The 7,679-nt window shown below is 32.1% G+C and overlaps 1 long non-coding RNA gene across 1 annotated transcript; it reads right to left on the bottom strand.

Moving 5' to 3' along the window:
* Window positions 1-5,503: 5,503 nt before the first annotated feature.
* Window positions 5,504-6,855, bottom strand: LOC133816722 (uncharacterized). The gene is made up of 3 exons (XR_009885435.1): window positions 6,479-6,855; window positions 5,857-5,938; window positions 5,504-5,553 (listed from the first exon to the last, which is right to left on the bottom strand). It is a non-coding gene; the product is annotated as an uncharacterized LOC133816722 (long non-coding RNA).
* Window positions 6,856-7,679: the final 824 nt, after the last annotated feature.

Raw genomic sequence — 7,679 nt, forward strand, 5'->3', positions numbered from 1 at the left:
AGTATTAAAAAATTATATACTTATTAATATTATATATTTTTTAATTTTTGAAATATAAATAAATAAATTATTAATCATTAAAAAAATCAACTTAATTTTTATAAATAAGAAAATATTTTGATTTGATAGTATTTGTGATTTAAAATAAAAAAATTTTATCAAAAAATTTAGAATATCTCTTTAATAATTTTTTAAATAACATGGTAAGTCGGTTGTGTGGGAAATGACTTCTCATGTGGCATAGTAGGTCAGTAGTGTGGGAAATGACTTCTCATGTGACATGGTAGGTCGGTTGTGTGGGAACAGACCTACCATGTCATTATAAAAATATATTATTAAAGATACTCTAATTTGTTTTTAGATTATTGGAATTTTACAATATATTTATTTATTTAAACAATACATATATATATAATTTATTTGAGTGTGTGGAATAAGTATTAAAAAATAATACTTATTAATATTACATATATTATAATTTTTGAAATATTAATTAATTAATTAATTAGAATTAAATTAAATTAAATTAAATTAAATAAATACATATTTATAAATATTAGAAAAAAATTAAATTAAATAAGTTGGAGATTTATAATTTTAAAATAAAATATCAATATATTAAAATTATATATTTTTTAATTTTAACATTATAGGTCGGTTCTAAAACATACTTATCTTGTTACATCATAAGTCGGTTGCTAATGGACAGACTTACCATGTTAAAATTAGGGCATAGAAAATAAAAATCCAAATAAATTTGAAGTAACCGCGCATAATCTTCTTCTTCTTCATTGTACACCCCGCACACAGTCTTCTTCTTCTTCGCATCCTGCCATCCCCAATGTTCTCGAAGGTCCGTTCGCAGCTCGACCTTATTCGTGCTCGGTGTCGCCCACAGGTGGCCTTTGGAGATGGGTTTGTTTGATTTCCAGCACCTTCAGAGGTGAGACTGTTCTATTTCCAGCGTCGAAGTAGTATTCATCGAAACGGTGGTGGCTCTGAGGTGGGTTTTTCCATTTGACTAAAATTTGGGGTCAGTATTTGGGTGCTTTTGTTGGTTTTCTGAGAATGGGTCTGACTATTCTACTGGAATTTTACTTTATTCATATATATCTTTATATATGATGAGTGCCTATTGGATGGAAATTTGTTTTGCTTCCGATTTTGTCAAATATTAACAACTTTCAAGAGATGCAATTGTTTCAAATATTGATAACACTCTTCAATAGATGCAATGATTACTAATCAATGAAGCATTGTCGTTTCTGATGTATATGCACATATATTATGCTATTATTGTTGCCTATGTGCTAAATTTTTCATTCCAAACTTACTCTGATGTGACTTTAGGGTACTACTTGTGTGTAGAATGAAGCTTTTTACTATGTTCTCGCAATAACAATTTTCAAAACCATTTTGGCTTATTTATCAAAAAAGAAAACTCAAATATATATAGTTACAAGAAGATTTTGCTCTCTTTATTCTGTGAGATAAGGACTTAGGTGGAGGTTATTGGTTATTAAATGGTCTCACTCTGAAGATATAGTTACATTTTGAAATGTATTTTTATGAGCTGCGGCTACGATCAAACCCAATATATTAGCTAGAGCACTTAGTATGAGTAAATAATGTGTCTTGCTTACTGGTTAGTGTATATAGTTTTATGGAAAATCTTATCATACATTTATAGGGGATGGAAGTGATATTCAAGTAGCTCTAGCAAAGTGGACTGGCAGATGAACGATACCGAATGTGTTTATTGGAGGGAAAAATGTTGGTGGCTGTGACGACTGTAATAAGGCCATAAGTTTCAACTTCCATCATTTTCTCTATGTTTAGTCTCTTGTTTTATTTAACTTAATCTCCTATACAGAAATGAAAACATACCCGTTTAAGTAAAATCTCTTTTGGGATTATTACAGCGGTGTTAGAGAAGCACCAGACATGTCAGCTTGTTTCTCTTCTTACTGAAGCTGGCTCCATTGCGGTTAAGGCTTCTGGGCTGTGAATATTAATTAAGGCCACGATAGACTTAATAATATTACAAGATAAAGAGGTGAAACTTGAAGCATTGACATGAACTCCTTTATCTTCAAACAAACCTATGTAATAATGTTAAAAACAGAGTAGATCGTCTCTCAGAGCAAGCATAACGTACGTACTTTTTACCTAGTATGTATATATATATATCGGGGTCAGATTTATTGGTACTGCTATGACTGAAATTGCAGCAGCTCCTTCCGTCGATCATACTGCTATGACTAAAATTTCCTATATAAATATCATATCATATATAGGAAAGCTTCTTTGAAAATCTGTGGGACAGAATAAATTGTTCTCTATAATATATTATATTCGACTGAATGTGAGGCTTTGATGTGGTTTGTTTGTGCTTTTGTTGGGCCTATCTATGTTTGTCTTTGATGCTTCTGGTTGTAATCTCTCTAATCTTTATTGATGATACTTAATAATAATCTAGCCTCTCTCTTTTTTTTTTCTTTTCCAAATTTAAAGATAAATAAGAAAAAGAAGAAGTGATAAGCAATGAAAGAGCCTATGCTTTGTTATAGGTGAAGATTTAGTTCTTACAAATTAATTTTGAAACAGATCAGTCCTTATACTTATTTATTATTTGCAGGGATTTGTATTTGTTGATAGGGATGGAAAACATTTCCAACACATACTTAATTGGTTAAGGGATAGTGTTGTTCCTACATTAAAAGACTCAATTTGTAGAGCTTTTGAGGGAGGCAGAATACTATCAGCTACCGGTAAGTAGAGTCTAATACTTATTTTGTGTTAACATCAGGATATTGCTTTGTATCTGAATATGGTATAAGAGAAAATGGGGATGTGGATAGATAAATGAGTTTTACTTTTTTTTTTACTATATACAGACTTAATTGGTCTGGTAATTAGAAAGAGAAGGTATGAGTATGAAAGTTGAGTAGTAAATAAAAAAGAGTTTTGAAATAAGATACGTGAGATCTAATATTAATTTATACCAATAGTGATACACTGTATCAAATGGTGTTAAACATCTTACAAGTGTCAAATAAAAAAATTATTTTTATTTTTATATATAATAGATTATATATATACAGTTTGACGATGCTTAACTAATGTATCATTAATCGTAATGTTCTTGCAAGCTCCCGTTAATTATTTTTCTTGATTATTGTTAATTTTAAGAGGTACGTATGTTCTCTTATTAGAGAAGTTTAAGTATCTTAAATATTCATTCATAGTGAAGTAGGTTCTGAGATTAAAATTGTGTGTTGCGGTGATAATGGAAGGTTGTGAACTTGTGTGTTTTAGTGAAGTATGTTCTCAGAAATTTATTTGTGTGCTGCGGAGATATAAGGAAGAAACTTATTGTGTGTTGTTTGAATTGTTTGATTCTGTGTTGAATTCAACTCATGCAATGAATTTTTTTTAGTGTGGCGGGAAGAACTCTTACATAAAGGATGAGATCAATGAAGTACGTGAAGAATAGGCACAATGCGTCATGGATTTGATGAGTACTACATAGGTCCACTCACTTTTGTTAACATAGACTTTTAAGGAGATATACCTACAATGTTAACTTAGACTTTCTTGAAGATATCCACACTTTTGTTGTCTAACTAAAGTTTACAATGCTTATATTAGTCATTTTGTAATTAACTTAAGACTCGTTATTTTGGATACTTAGTTGAAATTCTAGTTAGGGGTGAGCACGGTGTGGTTTGGGCGGTTTGAATACTTTTTAATACACCACGCCACAAATGCGGTTTAGTAACTAGAACACACCATGCGGTGTGATTTGGTTGCACCAAACCGACCAAACCAAACCATTTTTTGCGGTGTGGTTTGGGCGGTTTTCCACGGTTTGTGTTAAAAAATATGCCATAACAAAATTTAAATTTAAAAAAAAATACTAAATCCTTAGTTCATAACAAATCCTTAATAAGTTATAAACAACATCACAAGTTATCAATTAAGTTTAGTGAAACACAAAAAAAATATACAAGTCTCCCATATTGGGTAACTATAAAAAATGGTATATATGTAAAGTTTATTTTTTTTAATATATTTGTAAGTATGCGGTGCGGTGCGGTGCAAACCAAAATTTCACACCGCCAAACCGCGCACCGCACCGCACCGCACGGTTTAGCTAAAATACAAACCATACCGAACCATTACACTTTTGACACCGCGGTTTGCGGTGTAGTATGGTGCGGTGTGGTCGGTCACCGCAGTTTGTCGGTTTAGATGCTCACCCCAAATTCTAGTATTTTATATTACTGTGATATCTGTTTTGTTTTGTTCGGTTTGTTTGTATAAAAATCAGGATTTGTTTTAGACATAATATACTTTTTAATAAAAAAACACCATAAGTCGGTTCTACTAAAAAAGACAATAGATGTCTACACCATAAGTCGGTTAGGACCGACTTATCATGTTTTACACCAAAGGTCAGTGTGCTACACCGACCTACCATGATTTACACCAAAGGTCGGTTGCTGACCGACCTACCCTGTTTTACACCAAAGGTCGGTGTGCAATCGACCAACCATGTCTTACACCAGAGGTCGGTTTGGCGCCAACTGACCTACCGTGTTTTTACATCATAAGTCACTGCATGGGAAGTCGGTTCCTAACCGACTTATGAACATTCAAAAGTCAGTTTTAACCGACTTATCATGTAATTTTTGTAGTAGTTTCGTATATCATAGTCAACATGACTAGAGTGCAAATATTTAATCAAATGTACTTTATACTTTTCACACTTGTGTTTATTTAGACATCACACGAACAAAGACAGCCAGAAATTTATAGAACATACCAGCAACATGAAAATAATGGGTTCAGCAAGGTTTTCCTGCTTTTCAAGTTTATAAAGTTTCAAGACACGAATGTACAATTCCTCTTGTATCAACTAAACTCCTTAAAGCTTTCTAATGCAATGAAATTCCAGCCAACAAACTAAACTACCAATTCCCAAGATCAAGTTACTAACAATTGATTAAGACATAAAGTGATGCAACAACTACAGTATATTTTATCTTTTTCATTCTTGCTAAAATAAAATTTTATTTTTGACCAAGGAAAACAAGCTCCAAAAATTCAATAACAACAAAAATAGAAGTAGAAACTCTACACACATTGAAACACCCACCATTTATCTTTGAATACCATCTCACCCCATGATCCAAGAAACTCTGTATGTCTCAATGTCTTCAGTTAGGTCAATCCCTATAATAAGGACAGAGATACGAATTTAACAAAAAAATAGGTTACAAAAAAACATATTACAAAATGTTATGACGCCTTTTTCTCTTTTTATTCTATTTTCAATGAAAGATATCACTATTTTAATCTTCCAACCGCAAGTAATGAAGATTAGATGATGCATCTGCCCTTGTTGCTCTTATAAAATATCTAAAATACATGAGTAATGGAGCAAAGAAGTTTGAAGCCTTACGAGGTGGAGTTAATAAGGTGTACCACTCTCTGCTTTTATGTCCGGCACTGTTCCACCAAATCAACAATAACCTCTTGTCTAAGGCACTGTAAATCATAAGAAACAAAAGATTGCAAAAAGTAATATTAAATTATTAAATATATTTCCAGTTTGCACGAAAATTTGTTTGACAAATTGCCGACATTGAATTACAATCTAGAGAATTATAAATTACTCATAACTATAACAGACACTTCTCTTAATTAGGTAGATTAAATTAAACATAACTTTAGGCAACAACTACAACATTCTGAAAGGAAAAAAAAGAACTGTTTAAAAAGGCAATTTAACAAAGCAAAAATAATAATATATGTTTTAATTTACAAAAAAAATTCTGGTCAGATAAGTACCTCTTTATTCTCTGGATCAATTGCGCTAAGTATTTATGTAAGAACATCCATTATGCCACGTGCATTCTGAATTTCTGACAAGCTAACAAAAGAATTTCTATTTAACCAATAAATTCATGTACAACATAGATGATAGCTTAATGCAAATATCAGCCCTTTAAAAGTATAACACTTGATTGACAAAACATTCAGTTTTCCTTTAGTTATTATACATATGGACAACATCTCAAAATAAAGCTCAAGAACCTTCCCTACAAGGACAAAAATTAGAAGATAAATCATCTGGTTGTTTAAAATTCTAGGATGCAATAACAACTTTACACCAACTAATTACTTTCTAATATTAGAGTAATAGACTATTGCAGTGTCTTGTCATGCAGTTGTAAGTATAATAAATATTTTAAACCATTCATTCATAACAACTATGAACAAGTGCAACAAGAAAAAGAGTGAGAGAAACTACTGTAATAATGAATAAAATATTCCTTAAAATATACTTCAAGCAGCAGTATGTTTAAAAAATCAGATTTACAAATAAGAAAAGATGTTGTAAAGTGCTATACCAATAAGCAAATTAAGTTGCCCTCAATTCATATAGCAATACAAGGATCCATGTATGCACCTCAAGGTAGGAAACTCAGACTCTGCAGACGGCTCAGCTGTATCTTGATGAATGTTAGAACTGCATAGATTCTATGGATATGAAGACAATGGTTGCGTTTGTGGAGGGGTAAAGACCGGTGTAGCTCTCTCAGATCTCTGTGGAAATACTTCTCCAGCACGCTGAAGGCTAATAGAAAAAAATAATAATAAAATTATAATTTGAAAAAGTGAGACAATATATAGTTTAAGAAAAAAATTACTTGCGGTTGTAAGATTAAAATAGTGATATCTTTCATTGAAAATAGAAGAAAAAGAAAAAAAAAAAAGGCAAAATACATGTTCCAACCGTCAATCCAAAGTGAATTCCCTATATACATTTCAGCTATCCAGAATGAAGTAAAAACCCCAATACAAAAATAAAACACATACAAAAAGTATAAATCATTCTAACTCATGATATTGTGAGAAATAGCACATCTTTATGGAAATCTTATAACCATGTGTTGTGAAAAGTGGTGTTTGGTGTGGTGAAACAAACCAAACTTGCATAATGGCTATGGTGTAGTGTTTGGTGGCTTTTGGGGTCGATTTATTAGCTATGGTTTTCTTTTTGGTTGGTGGTGGGGTTGATTGAGTGGTGGGTTTTCGCTTTGGATCTCTTGTTTTTGTGGCTGCCATAAGGGTGTAAAATGATAGCCAAGAATGGCTATGAAACTTCACAAATAAAATATTATCAAGCAATAAGGCAATCTAGCAATATATCCACGTGCATATCAACTACCAAAGCTTCCCAATAACAACAAGGCACAATTAAATATCCAAAAGGACCAGTGATTAAGCATCAAAAACAACTGAAGAACATAATCCAAAGCCACAGATTCAACTCAAGCAATATTTTTCATCGATTGTTCAAGAGAAATGACTATCCAAAAAGCAACATGCCACCCTCACAGATCAAAGCAAACAACAATAGACCCCTGTGTAATTTCCCCAAAATCACAATGCTACACTCAAAGATCAAGACAGGAGCAATATTTTCACAATACATAATAGAATTAACCAAAGATGGCAACTCAAGAGGAACAATTCACTAACACAACTGAACCAATCCAAGGTACATAAAAATATTACCCAGAAAGATCTACAAAAAGCAGCTCGGTAGTGGTGGAATGACATTGGGGCTCGGGTTGTGGTGTTGCTTAACCAGGAGCTCACGAAGC

The sequence above is a fragment of the Humulus lupulus genome, chromosome 2 (assembly GCF_963169125.1).
Source record: "Humulus lupulus chromosome 2, drHumLupu1.1, whole genome shotgun sequence".
Lineage (NCBI taxonomy): Eukaryota > Viridiplantae > Streptophyta > Magnoliopsida > Rosales > Cannabaceae > Humulus > Humulus lupulus.